Source organism: Bemisia tabaci, chromosome 9, assembly GCF_918797505.1.
Source record: "Bemisia tabaci chromosome 9, PGI_BMITA_v3".
Lineage (NCBI taxonomy): Eukaryota > Metazoa > Arthropoda > Insecta > Hemiptera > Aleyrodidae > Bemisia > Bemisia tabaci.
The window spans coordinates 15,603,609-15,628,880 of NC_092801.1; the positions used below are offsets into that span (position 1 = coordinate 15,603,609).

The 25,272-nt window shown below is 42.0% G+C and overlaps 1 protein-coding gene across 8 annotated transcripts in view; it reads left to right on the plus strand.

Annotated features, from left to right (window-relative positions):
- tmod (tropomodulin) overlaps positions 1–25,272 on the plus strand; it is a 266,526-nt gene that overhangs the window by 205,561 nt on the left and 35,693 nt on the right. The gene's annotated exons all lie outside the window — the stretch shown is intronic.

Below are 25,272 nucleotides of genomic sequence, written 5' to 3' on the forward strand. Positions count from 1 at the left end.
TCAGATACGATATAAATGGCAAACCAGACCACCATTTATTCCCGTTCCTGAAATCTGAACTTGGAGGAGTTAATTTTGAATCAGTGGAAGAGGTCAAACAAGCCGTCCACTCTTTCATCCGCGGTCAGCTGAAAGACTTCCACGCACGAGGCATCCAAAAGCTGTTCTCTTAGTCTTAGTCTCAGTATCAGACTTGCTTTGATCGAGCTGGTTATGTGGATAAGTGAGGGAAACCCCTTATTCTACAAAAATTTCTTTGATTTTTCGTCAGTGATGAACGACTGAAGCTTTGGCAGAGAAGCTCTTCTCCTGTAGCGGACTTCAAATCCTCGCAGATTCGGCGGGAGCGTCGAGCACCTCGGCGCGTTCAAACGGCTCGCGTTCGGCCGCACATAGTCCGATTTTGTTGCGGTTTGTTTTGTTGAACTCAAAATATCCTAAGGAAGATTTTGAGCCCAAGTTTTTTAAAATTGGTCCATTTTTATGGATTTTAGAGGGGGGGGGGATACTTACTTATTGAACGCCCCTCGTAGAAAAGTGCTTTTATGGAGGAGCCAGAAATAGTAGTTTCTTATTGCAAAATACAATCCATATGGACTAAAAATACAGGCAGTAAGTACTAAAAGTAGAAATACAAGAAGCGTGTCGGTCCACGCACAATGATGGATATGCGCGTTAGCAGTAATTTATAACAAAATAATAGCGCGTTCGCAGTAATGCTCTATAAAAATAAATGCGGTCGCATCGGTGTTCTATAAACTCAACGCTATATCGCAGTCAATTAAATCAATTGAATGCTTTCGCACTAGTTTTGTAGGAATCAATCCGTCCGCACCAATTTTTAAAAAAATATCAAAATCCCTGTCATAAGTTTTAAAAATTGGTGTGTTGAGCGTACGTTCTTCAGAATAATCCCGATTTTTTAATTCGTGTAACCGAACTTCTTTTATCAGTTCTTTTGACCTCGTAAGTTCGGTGATACGAACTGAATGTTCTGCAACACGAACTGAATGTTCTGTAACACAAACTGAATGTTCTGTAACACGAACTGAATGTTCTGTAACACGAACTGAGAGGTTGGTTGACGAACCGATTGGTTGGATGATATGGATCACCGTGTTCTCCTTCATTTCGCGGATATGCAATTTTATCTAATTGGAAGTCGAGATAATTGTATCGCGCGTTTCGCCCCATCCAACTTTTCTACTCTGCGTTAAAATCTCTGAGTCGGCGGAAAAGAGGCCTAGCTCTTTTTCATTCCTGTGAATATGAGAGAAATTCTTGTTTCTTCAAAATTTTGGCCGGATCTGAGAAGAGGGACCTCACCTTCCGGAAGAATAATCCAAAACTTTGAACTTCGCGCGAAAAACGATCGCGGGAAGCGCCTGCAAAACGGTAGGAATACTTCAAGCATCGCGCCGTCTCCGCGAGCCAGATACGGTGACTGGAAAACGGCCCCCAGACGCGGGAAATTTGAGAAAAATTTGTTTCAAACTACGCAAATTGCGCTCTGAGTAGAAGATGTCAGACCTCTATAATTGGACCAGCGGGTCGATTATTGAAATTGATAGATGAAGCCATTGACAATTAAGACAAAAAGGATATAAAGGGATCCAATTGGTGAAATTGAGTGGTTGCAATGGACAAAGGAAGTAGGTAATTAGACTAACTAACAGTAACCCACGAGGGACCCTATAGTCAGTTCAGCATTTTCTCGCTTAGTCTATAAGAATCACCGATTCCAACCATTAGGATCTCTCCATAATATCTATGTCTCCTTTATCTCGCTTTGTCTGTCAATTTCAAAAATCAGCCCACAGTGTGATTTTCATGCCATTTTACGCTCGAGCAGTCTATTCACACGGCTGTATCTCTAACGTGCAACAGCCGCATTTCGAAAGAGACTTGATTTATAAAATTTTAGCGTCACTGCACTGAAAAAAAAATCTCGGTGTATTTACTAAGAATAAAAGGGTTTACTTAGAATTCAGGGTTCTTTTCGATCCCAGTTTTTTCTTGGTAAAATTACCATTTATGAAATTGGTAATTTTACCGAGAAATCTCGGTAAAATTATTGAACTTTCTCGGTAATTTTACTGGACCTTGGTAAAAACTGCAATATTTTTTATCGACTGTGGTAGAATTGCCGAGATAAAATGGCAAAGTTACCGGGAATTGATTACCAATAAAAGTGGTATTCTTACCTGAAAAAACAGTAAAAATACCAGTTTTTAGGTAAGCTTACCAGCCTGTCTTGGTAAAATTACCCATAATTGGTAAAAAGAGTGAGATGGTAAAGGTACCAACGGACCTTGGTAAAAACGCCGAGAATTTGTTTTTAGTGTGTTCTCCGTGGTAACACGACAGAGCAGTCTATTAAACAGGCCGGTCTTAGCCTGACAGACCTGACGAAGCCTATAAAAACGAGGCCATAAAGCAGTGGCGTGGCGTGAATTACAATATATCGATTGTTATGCCATTTAAAGCTATGGAAAAGGATCGATAAATAGGGTGTTCGCAGCGAACACCTTAATAATCGATTCTTTACCATAGCTTTAAATGGCATAACAATCGATTTATCGCAATTCACGCCACGCCACTGCCATAAAGACACTGCTCATGGATTGATCGTCCATGCATTTTCAGCTTCGGTGCCATTCTATCGATTCGCGAGGTTCCGAGAATACACCTCGGTTTCTCGGGAGAAAGTCGCGTCGTAAAATCCATACATAAATTTCTGGGGCCATTTTTTCCCCTTCAAATTGATCGATGTCGAAGTGCGGTTAAAAGCGGGCTGCGATGCGTAGACGACAACCTCAGCCTGTCAGCGGGTGAATTGATTTTCTCTATTCCTCCGTGATCGAGTCGTATTCTCTGTGCGCGACTTTTACGACTGGAAGACTCGAACGAATGTAATGGGAAATCATCAACCTCGTAGGTTTTGAAAAAATGAGGTTGACACATAAAAGATGCAAAGGGGTTTACAGAACCTTGTTTTGACGTAGGTCTGCCAAACGGAACTGTGTGCACTGAAAAATGAGCCCTGAGACCCATGAGAATAATGCATAACAGGGCTCACGTCATCATAATGTACATAGCTCCGTTTATTGGTACGCTCACTGTTTTTGTATTTGTGTAAGAGTTACACTACAGTGTTTTTACTTTCGCGCTCCCCTTGCGGTTAGAGGTAGTATTTTTTTTTTTGAATCTTGATCAAGAAATTTTGAATAAATTCTAAAATTGGTGTCTTGATTCTCTGTTTCAGGTATGTTCATTTTTCTGCCGTCAAACTTACAATGTTTGCAAAGCTGAGTGTCGTACTCGTAGGCAGTAAGTTAACATCACATTTATTTTAAGAACTCGGGGGGGGGGGGGGGGTGTTCCTACCGCGGATCCTAATGGGGATCCCCATCTTGTGACACGTTGTTGGATGGCGTATGCGTTTCTTTTACCTATCCCGGTGCGACCGGCTGTATGTATACAGTTGCAACTGCCCATTGTCTCGCTGGACTGGGTCATCGGCCTGGGGTGGGGGATAAGGAGAGGGGGGGGGGGCTGTCGCAGGTGGGCTCGAGTCGATGCGTGGACGGTGGATCGGAGAAGGATGATGCAAAATCAGCGAGCGGAGCGATTATTGAAATTGATGGACAAAGCGATAGACAAAGAAGACACAGGGAGTATGGAGCGATCTGATTGGTTGCATGGCCGGTTCTTATAGACTAAGGAAGAGAATGATGGACTAACTGTCGGGTCTTTAGTGGGTTGCCGTTAGTTAGTCCATTACCTACATCCTATGTCCATTGCCACCTCCTGCTTCCACCAATAGGATTCCTCCAAATCCCTTTTGTCGTCTTTTTCTATAGCTTTGTCCATCAATCTCCATAATCGGCCCGCAGGTGAGGATCTAGCCTGTCCCTGCCGTGATAGCGAAGAAAGCAGTAAGTGTCACATTTTCGAAATCGAGTCTCCTTCACAATTCGTCTCTCTTTTAGATGAAATCACTGAAGTAGCTGAAACAGCAAAATTCATCTTAATTTCATGAAAACGAGACATATGAGAAAGCCGTAAATGCGCAAAAAATTACTTGGTATCAAGCAAAACAGCAGAAAGTGAAATATTCCTCCAGAGAGACCATGAAAACAGTGCTGTCAAGTACAGTGCCAATTACCTACCACTCTTCTGCCAACTTAACGTTTAACGTTCAACGTCTCGAACAACAAATTTTGCTAAAAAAACTCTTTCTAATTATGCCCTTTTAACCATGCGGCATATCTTCAATTGTCAGGCAATTCTGTCAAAATTTGTCAGGGAAAACAGGGAAATTTCAGGGATTTAAAGTCTCTAGATTCGATGGCAACCCTGGAATTGGCAGACGAGTTAGCGGCAGCGGTGCACAGTGGATCGAGTCAATTACAGAGGTCGGTCATTGAATGTTAAACTAAAACTGCAAATTTTGATGTTTATTTCGTCACAATTTAAACTTTACGGGGTGTTTCTAGAAGCGATTTTCACGAGGATACTCGTGAAACCACTTGTGGAACCTCTAAGCTTTGTATAAACGGAGTTATCATGTGTTTAAATTTTCCAAATATTGTCCGACCTCGCTTATTGACTCATCCGTTGTGCGGCGCGCGGCGCATGGAAACAGGGCAATGGATCAGCCGATGCGATGAGCGGAAGTACCCGCGGACGACTAGTAGGTCTCTGCGCGGCCGCCGCTCCTCCCAGATGGCGCCACATCTCCGCACCGATTATGATTAATGATAAGAGCACATTTTGTCGTTTTCCGGACGAAGAAACGTAACTCCATGCCAGGTTGCAAAATTGACGCTTGAAGTTCAATCTTTTGCTGGAATGTACCCGTGCAATTTTTGTTCTGAATTTGTCCTAGTTTTGCTTGAGATCAGAAGAAAAATCAGAGAAATTTCAGGTCAGAAATTTCCGAGATTCTCCCGGTAAAGATGCAATTTTCGAGGGAAAATTTGGCAACATTGAAATATAGTTACGATTTTTTCGAAGCGCGATATCTCGGTTAATATTGAACGTAGGAAGTTGCTGCTTGTATAGATCTTATTATTTTTAGCTGATCTACAAGAATTCAGCATAAAAACACGATTGTGTGACCTGCGCAACTGACCAATTTCTTGGCTTTGAGCAGGGGATCGAAGAAATTAACACCATTAAAAGATTGAATTTTAAATAACATTTATTAATTCAAACCGCAATTTTAGACATCTACTAGGCTTTTACAGACTGTAACGTGGGTAATGAAAAAGTAAGTATGTACTTCCGATAATTAAGAAATGGAAATACATCACAAAATAATCGATTACTTACTTCTCTACGAACCTGCGGTGTGCATAAATATTGAAAAGTTGAACGCAGGGCACCAATGACTCGGACACTCGTCGCCCATATAATCATAATTGTCTTGTGGCAAGGGGAAGGCAACCATGCCGATGACGGCCACCACTAAGCATAAGACGAACGTAGACTGAAATCCCATGTCGAAGATGATAATACCCTAACAGCTCTGATACACCTTATTGATACAACAGCAACAGCAACAACAACAACAACAACAACAACAACAACAGCTGTGCCCAGGATCGCAGCTGAAGTGCTGAACCACAGTTTGAAACTGAGGCTGTGATGACATGAGACTCGATTAAATTTTTATCTTCGCAACGGACGCTACACTGCTCAAGGTACTCTGCCTTCAGGTCTGGATACACGATCAAATTCCGAACCAATTCTGATCAAAGCAGACCAGTTGATGACTGATGGTCACCATGCAACAGTCCTCTTTGATCATAAAATTGGACGGGCCGTTAAATTTTGATCAGAATGGAGTGCCACTATTCATATTTTCCTGCCGCACGAAACATTTCTGCCAAGTTTTCATTTTAAAATTACGCGAATTAATGATTTTAAGACTGATGACTCCCGACACTTTGATGGTAATTGGTTCGGGAATTTGATCGTGTATCGAAACCTTTGCGTTTTTTATCCACTGGAGCCACCTTTTGCGTCAAAGTTCGTCGTTCGAAGGTTTATCTCTGATAAGAAACTCCGCCTTAACTGAAATTAAAAATGATCAACAAGCCTTATATACTTTTAGCAGGAGGTCGGTAGAAGCACTCCCGTCGTCTGATAGTGGGGTTCAGTTCGTTGATCTTTGCCAAGTGCATTAAATTCTGCAAGAAGGGACCACTATCTCTGGCTCAATTTAGAAATAATATTTGGACTACGTTTTGCCATTAGGAACTTCAATATCTGGCTAATCCATAAAAACGCGTGTGTGCGAAGGGGAAGTAATAGCACCTATACGTTGTTTGTGAACTGAGCCAAAAATTGCAGTTCCTCATTGCAAAATGTAGTCTCTCTTTGTGCAGATAGGTGCTTGTATGGATGAGATAGAAAAGGTTCTAATGCTTTTCCTGCATTGCAGTCAGTTTGACGCGTTTAAATAAAGAAGAACTACATCCATTTTGACTTTTAGCCCTAACATGCATCAGAGCCGGATTAAGGGGGTGGCCACATGGGCCGCGGCCCATGGCGGCAAATCTAGGGGGCGGCAAATTTTGCAATTTTTTTAAATGTAGGTATAAAAAAATCGGATTTAGAAAAAAAAAATTACAAACGAAAAAAGGCGACAAAATCTCTCATTTCCTGAGAGTATAGTAATTTCTAATTTTGTCGTCTTTCAGTGATACAAGTGAAAGTACCTTTAATTAATCGAGTTAAGAGAGAAACCAATTACGCAATTTGGCCTGGAACGGCGTGACTTGGAGAAAAATGATGAAGAGGACTTGAGATGGAAAGGAGAAGCCTCGGCGCGGCGACCAATCGGCATGTAACACATATCAGCGCCTACAAGGCTGCACGAATACTTCACGCATTGCATGAAACGTATTGCGGTCACTGTGGTCAGCATGAAACGGATAGCGCCTGCAAGAATGCATGAATACTTCACGCATTGCGTCAAACACAGTGCGTTCAGCAGCCGTCGGCGTGAAAATCATACCTACAAGACTGTCGGAATATTTCACGCATTGCGCCAAACGCGGTGAGGTCTCCGCGGCGCGGCGGAAATTAAAATCATTAAACCACATTTATGTTTGTTCTTTCATAATTTCATCATTCATCTCTTATAAATGGAAGTCCTTGTCCACAGAGAGATACGTTTACGAAACTTAAATTTCGCGGAAAGTTCCGTGAACTTTTGCTAGTAGTGTCGACAGGGCTTTCCCAAAAAAATTGTCCAACACGAGTAAACGTGTCACCCCTCCCCCGCTGGCACGTTCACTTGATGGTTTTTATTGATGTTTCAAAACGAATGAGGAGGGGGCGGCAAAATACAGGCGGCCGATGGGCGGCAAGTAAGTAAATCCGACCCTGACATGTATGTACTGTAGTGGATCTCAGGGTTCATGTCAGAATGGATATAGTTCCTTTTGGTCTGAATACATCTAGTTAAATTAATTACTTACCTCCTTTGTCCATCGCAACCACCCGTTTCCACCAATAGGGTCGTTTCATTTTCCCGCCGTCTTCTTTGTCCATGGCTTTTTCCATCGATTTCAATAGCCAGCCGCAGAGGTAATAGAGCCGACTCTCTGAGACAAAATTCTGAAAAAATCGATTCTCGGTGCCCTCGAAGTAGCGAGCCGCAATAGCGATCATCTAATTTGGCAATACTGTTTTTCTTCCATTTAAATCCAATAAAATTATCGATTTCGGTGCGTCAAGCTGCTTCACCAGGAATCGATTGTTTTACATACGTATAAATGGAGAAAAACAGTATTCTTGAAAAGTGGCAACACTGTTTTTCTTCCATTTAAATCCAATAAAAGTATCGATTTTCGGTGTGTCAAGCTGCCTCACCAGGAATCGATTGTTTTACATACATATAAATGGAGGAAAAGAGTGTTGCCAATCAGTGTTCGAAACCCACCTTTGAGTTTTAGGAGCCATATGGCGCATCAAGCCCGATTTTTAGGCGCCATTGAAGATTTTTTAGGGGCCCAATTGACTTTTTGCCTATTTATTACGGCGCATTTAGTGAAAAGTTAGACGCAAGATGTTTTCGTAACAAAAATAGTAAGTAGCTGTAACTTGGGGAAAACAAAAGCACTAAGAATGAAATGGTGAAGAATAGAAAAAGCAAGCTTTCTATTGTAGTGCTGACGATTCCGAGTTTTTTCAATTCAAATAAATTTGTTTTTCTTTCTTTATATGACTTCCTGAAAATCCAGATTTTTGAGGGGCAATTTTTAGGGGCCACGTTGGCGCAGAGCCTTCATTTCTCATGCGCCATGGCCGATTTTTAGGCGCATTTGGCGCGTTGGCGCCTGTGAGTTTCGAACACTGTTGCCAATTTTCAAGAACCGCCATCGGCGAGCCGACAACCGGGCGTGCATCAACGCGAGGCACCTCTTACCCGCCCGCCCGTACACCTTCGTCACCTTGGACAGGTTCCTTCCGCACGGCGACGACGACCGACGACCGGCGACCGCGTCTGACGTTCTACGGAAGAGAACCGTATGTCCACTGTGGGATGAGCCTGGAGACACTTAAGAGCGTGTGCTAACCGTGGCTCACCGCAGAAACGCACTCACGGTTCTTTTCTTCAGGACGGCAGGAGTATCCAGTCATTCCGTATGCGTCATGCCCCCCCCCCCCCCCCCCAACCGACGGCGTTGGTCTACCGCGGCAGACTTCCGTCCTGCTCCACCGACCGCACCAAGCAAGCTCCACAACGCTCAAAGTTCAAGTTCCCTCGCTCCGGTCGAGTCGCCAAACGAGCCTTTTCCCACTTGACTGGCTCCGTCGCTTGGAGCTTTTCCACTGACCGGATGTTGATGTTGCCCATCTTCCGGAAGCCTCGGAATTTCAGTTTTGTCTACCGCAAAGACCAAAGAAGAGTAGCAATGGGTCAATGGAGACGTTGCATGTGTGAGGAATTTGCGATTTGACTATTGATTCGTATGTAAATGTTCGCGAGAAACACGATGGTGCCACTGGTTTTCTCTGAAATCAACTCCCAAGCTCAAAAAAAAGCTCTCAAAGTGAGGCCAAAATGGAGGGGATATCCCATCCTACCCTGAGAGTCCACCTCTACATCAAGACGAACTCTCTATGCAAAGATAGGGTGCAAATACATTGACAGGGCTGCCACTTTATTTGGGGACTCCAAAACTGAAAACACGGCATCACTGCTAATGTATTTGCTCCCTATCTTTGCATGGAGAGTTTGTCTTAATGTAGAGGTGGACTCTCAGGCTAGGGTGGGATATCCCTCCATTTTGGCCTCAACTTGGGAGCTTTTTTTTGAGTTTGGGAGTTGATTTCAGAGAAAACCAGTGAGACCATCGTGTTTCTCGCGAACTTTTACATAAGAATCCACAGTCATGTCGCAAATTCCTCAAACATGCAACATCTTCTTTGCGCTCAGAGACAAGAGTCCCACCACTAGTATCTTGGCCATGGTGGAAGCTTTTACTTTCGGGACTTCAGCATTCTGCTGTTGACTTACCTACATGGTTGATGTTCAACAAAGTGTTGGCAGTTTCGTTTTGCAAACAAGCCGAAAATTACCGAAGTTTGGGAAACTTTTTTGGCTCATGACGTCACCCGAAGCTCATCATTCACCATGTAGGTAAGTCAATAGCCGAAATTACGGTGATGACTGTTGCTCCCTTATAATTGTCCATAAGGAAGTGTTGAATCCCCGAAAGTAAAAACTTCCACCTGTCGCAAAGAGACCAGTGGAGGGTCTCTTGTTTTTGGTTGCGCTGGTCACAGAATCTTGTTTTCGTGGTCCATTCCTGTAGATTAGCTAAAAATAATAAGACCTGTTCAAGCACCAACTTTTTACCTACGTTCAATATTAACCGAGATATTGCGCTTTGAAAAATTTGGTCAATACTGCCGTGCTAAGGAAGAGCGCCGACCGTATGAACATTTGAGAGATGCCAAATTTCCTTCGATAAAATTTTCATTTTTGAGGAAAGTTATGAATATTTTTCCTTGAAATGTTCACGAATTTTAGGCGAAATTGCTAACAATATTATCTGAAAAATTGAAGAAAAAATATTCGTAATTCTACCAGGAAATTCGTATTTTATTAATCGATATTTGGCAACGCCTGAAAGTTCATACGGCGTTCTTCCTTAGTATGGCAGAATAGATGACACTCTTTTGTCAAAAACACTGAACACTTTGACCCGGAATTTCGTTTTTTTACGGCACCAAGAGTCGCATATCCCAAGTTGAGAAAACAAAATTCAAAATAAAAACGTGAATAGATCGACAAACCCTTGAATCGATCTAAAAACCCGTGAATCGATCTAATTTTTTCGATCAGTTCACGTTTTCGGTTTTCGATCGATCCTTGTCCATCGAATCCATACCAGTGGCGTGGCATGAATTGCGATATATCGATTGTTATGCCATTTAAACCTATGGTAAAGAATCGATTATTAAGGTGTTCGGTGCGAACACCCTATTTATCGATCCTTTTCCATAAGTTTGAATGGCATAACAATCGATATATCGCAAAGCACGCCACGCCACGCCACTGATTCATACCCTCCTCTTCTCTCCGGCCCCACTCGCATCGCGGAACCGGGAGCCACCTCGCATGTCTCGGTCCGAATTTCGGGAAGTGCGATCGCAGGCGCGAAAAGCGGAAAGTCGCGGGAAACTGCCGTCGGGGAGGATGCGCGGGGCGGCGGGGAAAGCGGGAGGGGCCCCCGCCCCCCTCCGGCGTTTGCGGGGGGGGGGGCTGAGGCGGCGCCCGAGCCCGGCGGCGGCTGGCCCAGCTCCAGTTGGCTATAATTGGAGATCCCCAATTCGCCGCTCCCCCCCCCTCCCCCAGGCAGCTTCCCGTAGCATCATCAGTGCGTAGTTGCCGAGTTGACGGGGAGCCTCATCCAGTGTTACCGTTTTCAACGAAGAACGATTTCAAATTTTGAAATCGATAGACAAAACTATAGACATAGAAGACAATGAGAAAATGGAGATGTTGCATGTGTGAGGAATTCGCGATTTGACTGTTGATTCTCATGTAAAAGTTGGCGAGAAACACGATGGTGCTGCTGGTTTTCTCTGAAATCAACTCCCGAGCTCAAGAAGAGCTCTCAAGTTGAGGCCAAAATGGAGGGGATATCCCACCCTACCCTGAGAGTCCACCTCTACATCAAGACAAACTCTCCATGCGAAGATAGGGAGCCAATACATTAGCAAGGTTGACGTGTTTTCAGTTTTAGAGTCCCCAAATAAAGTGGCAGCCCTGTCAATGTATTTGCTCCCTATCTTTGCATGGAGAGTTTGTCTTGATGTAGAGGTGGACTCTCGGGATAGCGTGGGATATCCCCTCCATTTTCGTCTCAACTTGAGAGCTTTTTTGAGCTTGGGAGTTGTTTTCAGAGAAAACCAATGGCATTATCGTGTTTTTCGCCAACTTTTACATAAGAATCAACAGTCAAATCGCAAATTCCGTATACGTGCAACATCTCCATTGAGCGATCCTATCGGACGAAATGGGTTGTTTTCATAGACTAAGGGGCCGCTCAAGTATTACGTAACGCACTTACGGGGAAGGGGATTTGAGCCAGCGTTACGGTGCGTTACAAGGGGGGGGGGTGGGGGTCAAATCCAGCGTTTCGTAACAAATCCGAGTCGGAGGGGGGGGGGGGGACTTCCAAAAAAAACGTGCAAACGATCGAAAATCCCGCCCTTCCCGAAGGAATATTTTTCTTGATTTTTGGAAAATGGGGGAGGGGTATTCAGGCCAGAATGAGCTTGTTCAGCAATTCGTAATTCTTGCATTTTTGGAAACTAGAGAGTGCACAGAGTTCACAGGAATTTTCCCCGATTTTTTTGAGCAATATTAACCCACGAAATACGAGTCCAAAAGTCCGTATTTTGGGCTCCCATTTAAACGCGCGCCGCTTGGCCCATCTCAAAATGGCGCCCATTTTCTCCGTCCGGCGGTGGCCACACTTTTGACCCGGCGTGCCGGCGAGGTACCTCTGCATGCCTCTGCCGTGTGTGGGTCGTATAAACAAACGAAGATTGATAACACAAATGATCCAAACAACTCGAAATCTCTTAATTTTAATTAATTTAAACCCATTTTCGACTTCAACCAAGCATTTGGCAATAATATTCATCGTATTTTACAGCCAGGAGCCACGGCCTATCGGCTCATTTTAAGGTGCATTCTGAAAATCAGTCTTACAAGTCCAGTGTCCAAACCCAGACTTTCTTCTTTTACTTTTTTTGACCATTCTCTTTTCATTTTCGCCTCAAATCAAATGTTTTGCAGTTTCTTTGTCTTAAGTATGTGGTCCTGAATTCATTCAAGAGTTAAAAGTTCACCATTCATTTAGTATTATAGCCTTTTAACCTCTCAAGCTTTACCGATATGATCTCATGCAGTTCGAGGTTTCTTTGGCCCAAACCAAGTGATTACACATCTGATGTGTGTCTTATGGCTCTTCAAATTCGCAGTTTAGAACTAAATCAGAGACTACAGTTACTTAATCCAGTTCTGCTCTCTTGCTCAATGTTTGTCATAAGTGTTTGTTCGTGTCTGTTCTTTATAAGTGACCACTGTAGTGCATATACACAGTTATGCTATCGGTACAGGTATTATTTCTTGTTTTCTACAGTCAGGACTTTCTCTTAAGCGCAATAATTTACCAAAGAAATTCACCTAGTTGCGTAAATAATTTGGTGTATAGATATTCTGTTAATGTCTCCTTGCGGTGATTCAAAGTTTCTGAGATCTATCACAAGTGGATTCTGCATTTAGACGGTCACTCTTGTCTGATAAAATTACTGCTCTAGAAGCTTCAAATTTATACTTTGATCTCTGATTCATCACTAAATGACACTCATGCGGTGTCATTTATCTTTAATCAGTTCAAAGCTATTTCGACAATGAATCATCAAAGGTCCGATCGAAGAAGGAATTTTCTGGTGAGTGCTGCGACTGAACCGACATCACAACTCTACTATCGAAAGCATCAACCAAGACATGATCATTCGTCTGGAAGTGGAAATATTTTGCAACTAATCAGCAGGCCGATTATTGAAGGCTTAGAGCAACCTGACAAGACATCAAATTCGAATATATTGCATGGATATGATAGGGCTATGTCTTTTCATGTCGGGCTGACATAGTTTCAATAATCGGGCAGCTGGTAGTTTAACAGGTAAGATTTGTAAAGTCACTTAGGTATCACAAGTTACATTCGCATCTCTTGTGGTACAGTTTTTGTAAGTATGCTTACCTTTGTGGAGATTAATTGATAACAAAACGAGCATATCAATGTCATAGCCTAACTAGAAAACCACTAACGTAGATTTACAAAGTTTCAGACTTTCTGTTTCTCTTCGATTATAAAATCATGCAACGAATGTTACAAATGTCATCCCCAGATAACCTTAACCATGTTCCTGACTTATACTTATGGGAGGATGTAATTCTATGTCTTTTCAAAATCCTTCCATCCATCTGTACCTGAGAAATTCAGTAAACCAGCCGACTTTCGGACTTTTAACAAGAATCGTTGGCAACTTTACCATTGAAATGATTCTTAGGTGTTTTTGAACAAAGGGATTTTATTAAAATGTTTGTTGGACAGGTTTGATTCACCCTGAATTCTTAAATAGAGAGAAAAAAAAAATATTTTCTTCACTCTAGGAAGACATGAAACTGACCAAGCTGTAGGTAAGTAAGTAGTTTTTGATTACTTCATTCCATGAAATATGATGATCCTTGTTTCTGCAGGAAACACAACATACTAGCAGGAATCCTCAAATAAATTTTCTGTCTTGTACAATATCTGTTGATACTTAAGTATTTGATGATACCTATGAAGTACAAAATTTCTGAAAAAACCCTGGGAATACCAGCAGAGTCGTCTCCAAATTTTCTCTCAGGAACAAGACTAAAAATTGTGGAAGTTTCCTAAGAATGCTCTCAAGACAAATTTACGTATTATTCATAGATGAAGTGTAGCCTGCTACATATCATGTCGTATTCCTCTTCAAATATACATGCAGGTGAGTAGATTTTGAAATTTTGAGCGCACAATTTGCTCATGAAAGAAGCGAGCACTACCATGATTTCCTCTTACCATTACCACTTCGATAAATTTTTATAAGTTGATGCTTTTGAAAGTAGAGTTGTGATGTCGGTTCAGTCGCAGCACTCACCAGAAAATTCCTTCTTCGATCGGACCTTTGATGATTCATTGTCGAAATAGCTTTGAACTGATTAAAGATAAATGACACCGCATGAGTGTCATTTAGTGATGAATCAGAGATCAAAGTATAAATTTGAAGCTGCTAGAGCAGTAATTTTATCAGACAAGAGTGACCGTCTAAATGCAAAATCCACTTGTGACAGATCTCAGAAACTTTGCATCACCGCAAGGAGACATTAACAGAATATCTATACACCAAATTATTTACGCAACTAGGTGCATTTCTTTGGTAAATTATTGCGCTTAAGAGAAAGTCCTGACTGTAGAAAACAAGAAATAATACCTGTACCGATAGCATAACTGTGTATATGCACTACAGCGGTCACTTATAAAGAACAGACACGAACAAACACTTATGACAAACATTGAACACGAGAGCAGAACTGGATTAAGTAACTGTAGTCTCTGATTTAGTTCTAAACTACGAATTTGAAGAGCCATAAGACACACATCAGATGTGTAATCACTTGGTTTGGGCCAAAGAAACCTCGAACTACATGAGATCATATCGGTAAAGCTTGAGAGGTTAAAAGGCTATATTACTAAATAAATGGTGAACTTCTAACTCTTGAATGAATTCAGGACCGCATACTTAAGACAAAGAAACTGCAAAACATTTGATTTGAGGCGAAAATGAAAAGAGAATGGTCAAAAAAAAGTAAAAGAAGAAAGTCTGGGTTTGGACACTGGACTTGTAAGACTGATTTTCAGAATGCACCTTAAAATGAGGCGATAGGCCGTGGCTCCTGGTTGTAAAATACGATGAATATTATTGCCAAATGCTTGGTTGAAGTCGAAAATGGATTTAAATTAATAGAAATTAAGAGATTTCGAGTTGTTTGGATCATTTGTGTTATCAATCTTCGTTTGTTTATCCGACCCACACACGGCAGAGGCATGCAGAGGTACCTCGCCGGCACGCCGGGTCGAAAGTGTGGCCACCGCCGGACGGAGAAAATGGGCGCCATTTTGAGATGGGCCAAGCGGCGCGCGTTTAAATGGGAGCCCAAAATACGGACTTTTGGACTCGTATTTCGTGGGTTAATATTGCTCAAAAAAATCGGGGAAAATTCCTGTGAACTCTGTGCACTCTCTAGTTTCCAAAAATGCAAGAATTACGAATTGCTGAACAAGCTCATTGCGTAATTCAAAAGGGGGGTATAGGGCAGCGTTATCAGTGCGTTACAAGGGGGAGGGGGAGTTCAAAAATCGAAAAAAGTGCGTTACGTGTTATATACTTGACTGTAGGGTCTCTCGTGGGTAGCCGTTAGTTAGTATATATATCCTTTACCTCCTTTTTTCACTGCAATCACCTGCTTTTACCAATAGGGGCGCCTCATTTTTCCTTTTTCGTCTTGGTCCATCGTTTTATCTAGCAATTTCAGCAATGAGTCCGCTGACTTGCAGGAGCATGATTTAAACGGAGTTACGGTAAAGAAGTCCTTTTATAGCGTGCCCCATGAATCGAAAGGCAGAATCCCTAGGGGTCGATTCTTTGGTCCGAACTCCGTAATACTATTTTGTTCATGATATTCTCTCGCTTGAGAAATTTCAAAGGAGGATATGTCGCCCCCCCCCCCCCTCACTTCCCATAAAATGACGCTTACGAAAAAGGATCTTAAAAAAATATATATATATTCTCATTCCAGACTTAAGGTTCGAGCTCCAAGTTTCTGTCAATCACTTTGGGACACCGACACCCTGTAAAATGGTTTCCCTACGTGATTAGATCTTTTTTGCGAAAACGCGTGTATTTTAGGCCTACAACTTTTTCCCGTGCCGCCTCCCTGACTTTTGCTACAGGTTTTTTTTTTTTTTTTTTTTTTTTTTTTTTTTTTTTTTTTTTTAACTCTATCGGACCAAGTAGCGTTTTAAATGGCTATATCATTACGTACGAAGTTCCCAGCTGCTCCAACATGCGTTCTGAGGTCATCGCGCAGGTATCTACACGGCTGTGTCGTAAGATTTGTTCAGCTGGGTGACTCAGCAAGCCGCATATCAACTTATCGATAGCGGAATAGCAAAAACTGGTGTCGCGACCGTGATGTTTCAGAATTTTGAGTCAATTTTCAGCTTGCTAGTACGGTTTTGAACGAATCTGAAGAGAAATTTTATGAATGGTAGCTTGATTAACTCTAAAATTCAACCCGGAACTAGGAATTTCTTCTCCAAAAGAGTTCTGTATTCGGTCGAGCTCACCAAAAAAGGAGGAAAAAGGCTGTTAAAAAAGCAGAAATTCAGACTGACTACGGACAGTAATGTGCCTGTTGCAAACTTTTGCTAGAGCGAAATGAAGAGTTAGTTTTTAGAGAAAATGGCTCAAAAATCACGGTGAGCGCATAGGGAGAGTCTGAAAACACTCCTAACTTGACAATCTGTGTAAGAATTATGGTTTTTTTTTTTTTTTTTTTTTTTTTTTTTTTTTTTTTTTTTTTTAAGATTTCCGCCTCAAAATCGATACTATGGCACAGGTGAACATTTTGTAAGAGGAGTCGTTCTATCCAACCCTTGCGCACTAGGATGCTACGCAATATTCAACATGGCCGCGCCAACCGCGCCAAAAGACACGTGACGAGACGTGATTTCATCAACCGGCGTGTTTATTTTTACGTTTTCCTCGCGTTAATAAACACCACGGTGCCTCCGTCCGATTTGCGCACGGTAATGTCTGCCATGTTGAATGCTGTGTAGCATCCTAGTGCGCAGCGCAAGTTTTAAATGGAATGACTCCCTCTCATGAAATGTTCACCTGTGCCAGGCCCGCCACAAGGGGGGGGGGGGGGTGGATACTGGGTCCCTGGTTCCGGGGCCCGTGCTACTGGTGAAAAACCACTGCGAATTCACATGTAACCCTTGTCTTGTAAGGAAAAGTGAAAAATTTATCCCTCAAATTTCTTGCCATTTTCTCTGAAAAGTAACTCTTCATTTTACTTTAACTGAAGTTTGCGACAGGCCCACACGCCCACAGTCCATTACTTACCTCCTTAGTCCATCGCAGCCATGAACGCAACCGGAAAAATTTGCATTACTTTTCATAAAAATGCATGTGTTATATTTTGGGAAATTTGGCACCTTTCGAATGTTCACACGACGCTCTTCCTTAGCACGGCAGAATGAAGGATCGCTACATTTTCGCTTTGTCCATCGCTTTGTCTATCAATATCAATGATCCGCAGCCTGCAGGCAGCACGAGGGGCGTTGCGTGATGTAATAATAGTGAATCTTAGTGAATCTGTGCACTGAGAAAAAAACTTCGATCATATGAACCGAATGTACGGTGTTCAATACCGGCTGTATTGTTCGGTTCATACGACCGCTCTCTCGGTTCTAGGAACCGTACCTTCGGTTCATATAACCGAGCACATAAACCGAACAAAACTAACGAATAAGCTGCTCGGTTGCTTCAACCGAGGATACGGTTCCCAGAAACGAGAGAGCGGGTACATGAACCGAATAATACGGCCGGTACCCTGGTAAAAATTGGCAGTAGAATCTGTGTTCCGAAATACCATAGACCTATACGGCTGGCTGTAAGATTTCCAATAGCTTCTATAGCCGGCTACACAATTTCTTATAGCCTTTTATAGCCGATGGCGATTAAGCAACTCACAGCCAGGCGATAAAGTGTATGCTAAACGTCACTAAATACGGATGCTAGGACGTAGTGAGTTTTTGGACCACTGCTCTCTTTATGGGCCGTAGTATCTTGATTTATTTTGCGAGGGAAGCTCCGTACTTTTGATGAATGCCTGCCATTCCTAATATATTAGAGCGCCTTCAGTTTCGTATGATACTGTGCAATACCTCTGGTGTGAAATAGTTGCTTCAAGCGCCGTGGCACGCTGCGGTGCGGCAGGCGGGCAGCCAGCGCGAGACGCGCATTGGCGCCTACAAACCTAACAGGGATACTTCACGCATTGCGCAATGCGTGACGTATCCCTGTTAGGTTTGTAGGCGCCAGTGCGTCGCCGCCCCGCTTTGTGTTAGGCTCTAATATTTAATCTCGTGAAGTCAGCGTTATTCAACTCATGATTTTGAAATGTTTGCACAACCTGTATGGATTATTCTCGTTTTAATTGATGAAAAAAAAATGTATGAAAGGAAAATATAACGTGTGTTTTGTAAATATGAAGGTGGTTCCGTATCAAACTTAATGATTTCACATGAATTCACACCAAAGCACACGAATTTCTACACAATTTCTTATAGCCTTTTATAATCGATGGCGAAAAAGCAACAGCCTGGTGCCACGCGATAAAGTGTAAAGCCCGGCTGTAGGAACTATAGCCCGGCTGTATAATTTTTTATCGCTTCGTATAGCCCGGCCGTATGATTTTCTCCGCATTCTACAGCCAGCCATATGATTTTCTGTAGCCTTCTTTAGCCGGCTATAAGAATTCCTATGGTATTTTGAAACGCAGCTCTTATCGCCAATTTTTACCAGGGTATTGAACACCGTACATTCGGTTTACAGGACCGAAGTTTTTTCTCAGTGTGGTGCGAACCAAACTTCGAGGATGGACGAATACCCGCAGTGGGGCTGTGGGACTGTGGGGCTGCGGGGCTGTGGGGCGCCTCGGTGCGGGTTAACAATGGTAATTGGGACCACGAGGAGGCACAGCATCAGGACTGCTCCAGTGTTCGAACTCGTGATCCAGTTGCGCCATCCCCCCCCCCTGCCCCCTACTCCCCCTTAGTCCCCCCCCCCCCACCATCCCTGCCGCACCGCTCTGAGCGACCGTATTTTTTTGCGGCATCGCTAATCCGTCGCCCCTTTGGAGCGACCAGGCGCCGGCGCCTTTTCGACCGCAGCATTTTTGACTCTCCGCGCCGTTGCAATGCGAGCAGAATTAGAAAAAAAATTTAAATGAAAGAAGATGACTCGATTTTTCTTGTAGTTTGAAGTTTTGCCTTGTTACATTGAATCCATTTCGGTGTGCTGAAAATGGAGGAGCATTCTTAAACTGCATACTTGTTCGTGAAAAATTTGCGAGTGCAGTGCATCAGAGGAGAAAAGATTTTCCTTTCGCTTTTTTATACAGGGTGATCTGTAAGTCCTGTGCCACCAAGTGTAACTTTTGACAAAATTGAGATGGGGACTTGAAATGTTAAGAGTGATCCTAGGTCAAAAGGAACAACTTTTAGGGCGCCCCCGAACATTTTCAGGGGATCATCCCAAAAAGGGGCAAGAACCTTAAGAGTTTCATACGTGGTGCGGGACTTTTGGATCACCCTGTATATACCCAATTAACTCTAGTCATTTGCATAGCTATTTTTGGGGTTTTAATAGTTACTTTATGGAAGAGTGGCTAAATTTCATAAAACTCTAGAAATACTGCCAGAAATTTATAAAAATATATAAAAATAAATTAAAAATAAAAAAAATAAATAAAATAGGAAATGATAAAAATAAGACATAAATTAAATAAAAAATGTATAATTAAGAAGTCTGTGCCAAAGATCAAGGTTTCTTGCATTTAGGTGCGGGTTGCATACCTACCCCCTGAAAAATACGATTCACAAATGTCATCAATGTCATAAGTTTCACAGGCTCGCGAAATTTCTGAGAACATTTCATGGAAATTTCCGAGAAAATTTCATGGAAGTTTCCGAGAACATTTCATGGAAATTTCCGAGAACATTTCATGGAAATTTCCAATTTTTTCCATCTGTTTTACGTTTCATACCACCCTACCTTTGTCCATCGCAACCATCCGCTACCACCAATAGTATCGCTCCATTTTCCCGTCTTCTACTCTATCTATCGCTTTTCCTATCAATTCTAATAATCAGCCCGCCTATCCTCGAATCAGCTCGCGGACCTGACACTCATGAGAGAAGCAAGCAGTGTGGCCTTTGATGCCCCCCTTCCTCCCTCTCCCCCTCTTCCCTTCGGGCACCCGATATCCCCCATGAAATCGTGAGAAAATCAGCTGTAACACGGAAAACCAGCGACGAAAGGGGGAAGGGTCGCCAGTGACCCACTTCGATTATGCTGTCTATAAATCTAACCTTGGTCCATGCACGTTTACCACACGCGTTGCCAAATCGTAGAGAATAATCCAACAACATCCCGCCGTATCCTTAATCGTTGCCTTATCGTCTATCTCTGCACGTTCATTCGTCTCTTTACCGCTTCTTTAGTTCTTTTTCGAAGATGTCTTGAACTTGAAAATACACCAGATATTGAAACATGTTTCAACAGCCAAATGGGTCTGTTGCACGCAAGAAATACAGCCAACTGAACACAGTTTTCGAGAGTGAATTCGCTCGAAAATCACGTCAGGCACATTGAAAAAGTCTGAAGTCCACTCCTCAGCGTGCAATTTGCGTAGTTTGGAATACGCTTTTTCAAATTTACTTACTGCGTAGGGATGCAAGCACTTTTTTCAGTCACTGCCGACCAGCGGGTCGATTATTGAAATTGATAGACAAAGCTATAGACAAAGAGGACAAAAGGGATTTGGAGGGATCCGATTAGTGGAAGCGGGTGGTTGCAATGGACAAAGGACGTGGGTGATAGACTCAACTAACGGCAACCCACGAGAGACCCGATAATTAGTCCATCATTTTCTCCCTTAGTCTATAAGAGCCACCCGTTTCCACCTATAGGATCGCTTCTTACTTTCTATGTCTTCTTTGTCTATCGCTTTGTCTATCAATTTCAATAATCAGTCCGCTGGTTGGCACAGGCAGAGGAGTAAGAAAGAACTACCCAAAGTAGATAAACTATTAACTAACTTTTTCTATCGAATGATTTCCTTTGTTTTCAAGCGTTTGTTTATTAAGGTAGGTTCCTCTCCGGTCAAATCTGACTGCCGGTCACCATGAAAAAGCGTATTACAAACTACGCAGATTGCGAGCTAAGGACCGGATTTCAGAATTTTTTCATGTACCAAACGTGATTTTTGAGCGAAATTTTCCCGTCAGATACTGCCGCGGTAACGGTTAGTGCGCGATTTGATTCACGCAGACCATTAAGTTTTCATGAGCTGGAGGTTTGAATTCGCGCGTCAAGAAACATTAAATATCTTGGTTAGGAGTTAATTTCAGTAGTTTTCGTTCCGCAAATCGTGTTCTACGTGAAATTTTGGTTAAGAAGCATGTAGGAGAATGCTTAATTTTGTACCTCGTCTATACTGCCGTGCTAAGGAAGAACGCCGTATGAACCTTCAGGCGTTGCCAAATTTCCTTGAATAAAACACGAATTTACTGGTAAACTTATGAATATTTTCCTTCCAATTTTTCAGATAATTTTGTTCGCAATTTTACCTGAAGTTCCTGAAAATTTCAAGGAAAAATATTCATAATTTTCCTCATAAATAAACATTTTATCGAGGGAAATTTGGCAACTCTCGAATGTTCATACGGCGTTTTTCCTTAGCACGGCAGTGTAGTGGTCCATATTCCGATACCTGTACCTCTCGAAGGGTAGGTTTCGTGTAGTAAGTATGTAATATTAGGAATAATTTTACTACAGTGTGGCAACACAGAATTGAAGTACTTAAACCGCATAGGGCATGAGTGAGTCATGGTCCTCATTTTTTTCTTGCGGAAGATTTTGACTGGCTCGCAGCGAGCGCGCAACAGATGGTCCGAAATGCTAATCAGCTTCATTCTCATCATCGCCGTATGCGATACATCGATTGATCTGTCATTTAAACCCATGGTAAAGGATCGATAAACAGACTGTTCGCAACGAAGACCTTCATAATCGATTCTATCCCATAGCTTCAAATGGGAAATTATCGCGATAATCGATCATTCACCCCTCGCCAGCGGTCCCAAACCACTTATTTTTTAAGCTGTGACTTTGTCTTACAGCAAGTTACGTATAAAGGAGTTAATGAGCGCCCAGAATTCCATCCTTGGTGGCTGTGACTGTCGGAGAATCGCCTTTCCATAAACTCCATAAAAAGCTAATAAAACGCAAACAGTGAGAAAAATTTCTGGCCTTCGTGAAGAGAAGTGCAGGTGCATCTCAATGCCTGAGGTCGGAAAATACGTATCTCAGATTGCAACGTTGCAGTTAAATATACACTCATGTTTTTCCCCCCATTTTTTAAAGTAAAATCGACCGGAAGTTTCCATCGGAATTGTCTGCAAATTGTTCTCCAAACTAATTTATACAAATGACCAGTGAAGAAGTGTGAAAATCGACTATCGGTACCATCCCAAGTTATGGTAAAGAATTGATTAATATGGTGATCGTTACAAGCGCCCTGACAATCGATATTTTACCATAGGTTTTGATGGCGTATCAATCGATACATCTGGAAAGTTTTATTGCTGCTTGTAAAAGTTTCAATTGAGCTGAGTTTAGAAAATTTTTCATAATTTTTTGCCGATTTGCAGAGGTCACAGAGAAAAGATGATTCCAAGGAAAAGAAAAAGGACCACCTTGTGACGTCATGTCACTGAGGCAGTCCAATTTAAATCCGTGTGCATCAGCGGATCCGCGTATTTTTTCATAATTCTTTCAATGGACCTTTAGACAAGGTACGAATTTCAGCATTCTGATACATGTTTTTTTATCAAAATTGCACGTAAAACACAATACGCACAACGAAAATTACCAAAATCAACTCCTGACGAAGATATTTAATGGTTTTTGATGCGTGAATTCAAACCACCCGCCCATGAAAACTCAATGCTCTACGTGATTCACATCGCGCGCTAAATGTTTATCATGACAGTCTCTGCGATGTAAAAATCCTCAACTTCAATCTTGACTATTTGGCTCAGCTATAGCAAATTACTAATAGTTTGAACAACACATGGTGGAAAATGAACATTGCTCGATTGAGAAGCTTGCTGAAACCGTTGTAGTGCGCGATTTGACTCACGTAGAGTTTTGAGTTTCTTGTGAGCGGGCAGTTCAAATTCCTCGTAACCAATGTGAAATAAAAACGTTAACATCTTCGTTAGGAGTTGATTTCGGTAATTTTCGTAGTGCGAATCGGGTTCTACGTGAAATTCTGGTTAAGAAACATGTATCAGAATGCTTAAATTCGTACCTTGTCTGGTGGTCCATTAATACTAAAAAAACCAAGAGTATTTTCATTCTCAGCTCACCATGTTAATTTAAATCAACATTCCGAGTTCGACCCTTGCCACCGACCTATCGCAAGGAAATATTTTATTTAGTTTTCCTTGAAGGAAGTAAAACATAACTGGAGGCAGCCTTCATTTCATGGAACATTTCATGGAGGGAAAGGGCATAATATAATTTTGACGGTAATATGTTTACCAGACTGCTACATTTTCGCTATTGCATTTAGGAAATCATATGTGTGTATCTTGGCTTTACAGATACAGACAGATATCCGTCGCATTTTATTTTTAGAAAGAAGAAAATAGTCATCTTTTTTTCCAAACGCGCGATTTATCAGGATTGTTCTCCGAAAATTTCGCACTTAAACGTTTACATTTATTATTCCTTGAGGGGGGTTGGGGGCGACGACGACGACGAGTCAAATAAGTAGATTAGAGGAAAATCTACATGTCATGTTCGAATACCTAATTTTTCGCGATTTCGAGGGCTCGCAGAATTGAAATCACTCTCCTTTTTGGATTTCTTTCAGCAAAGCCCTCCATTGGCGCTGCGCCGCGCAGAGGGTAAAGCGGTGAGCGTCTGGCCAGTCAAAGCGCCTTCAATCCCGCGCGTATGCAACACGGCATCCATGGAGCCCGAATTGTTGCATCCAGAAATTAAAATGAAAGCCTAGTGTTCGTCGCATTCGACACTAATCAAGGGCGCTTTACTTGTTTCACTCATGCCCTAACTGAATTTCAGCGTTGCTTGTTGTGCTGATGAAGTAAACTATTGCTGAATTTAATCGCGACATTGTCAATTTTCCGAATAATGCCTCGATTGGTTAAATATATGACAGCGTTGCCGTCCTAAAATGCTGTCTGCGGCCCCTTCCCACCTTCTCTGATTAAGGTACGACGAACGTCGCAAAATTTTTCATGGTTACTATACAGGAAGAACTCGAGGTCGCATCTCAACATATTTGAATTTTTTCGCTGAAGAGTTAGAAAAAAGTTTAGTCAGAAGTGGATTGCATTTTGCAAAAAGGAACCAGAAGCATTGCAATGGTGCTAAGATTGTGCAACTTTATCTTTTGCAATAAAATTACTGAAACCATGAAAAAATACGAAATTTTCATGATAATTTTTGTTTTAAATTTACAGTTTTCAGCGAGTAAAATAGAAACTGTTAATGGATAATCAGGTTTTTCTTCCAAGACAAAATAAGTTGCGCAATTTTAGCAACATTGCAATGCTCCTGATTCCTTTTTGCAAAATGCAATCCAAATGTAAATCAACCCACGGTTATTCAGAGCTCGGTGCGGCAGGGCCCAAAGCTCGTGGAAAATATTTCTTACGTCACTGATTGCTTCAGGATCATCAAATTGGAGCAGGGTTCATAAAAAAAACGAATCGATGATGGGGGGGGGGGGGGTTTAAAGGAAGCCGGCTTAAAGTTCTAGCATAAAATCCTCAATAAGACGTTGGCAAAAATCCAATGGGCAAATATTTCTTCTCAAGTTTTTCTTTATTTGGGTATTTATGTTTTCAAACAACTCTCACAAACATACAATAAACATATAAATAATAAAACATAATATAATAAACATAATATAATATATAATAATAAAACATATCCAATAATTTTTTTTACACCAAAGCTTAGGGAATCCCTCCCTAGAAAAGAGAATTCGTCGAAAATTTCCTCTGATTTTTTTTCACCTCCAAGAAGTATTTTGTTGGTATCTCTTTCTTACGATTTATTGGTCTTTCCTCCTCAGAGAAAATAAAGAAGGCGCGTAAATTTTGAGTCCCAGTTTCCCGATAGAAATGCGTTTTTAAGCTTTCACCATAAAGAACGCCCCTCTCACGCAGAAACAATCATGATTGTCATATACGAAGCGGCAGTTCAAAAAACCCGCCTTTCGTTGCACTATTGTGCTCGCAGAGCGCGCTG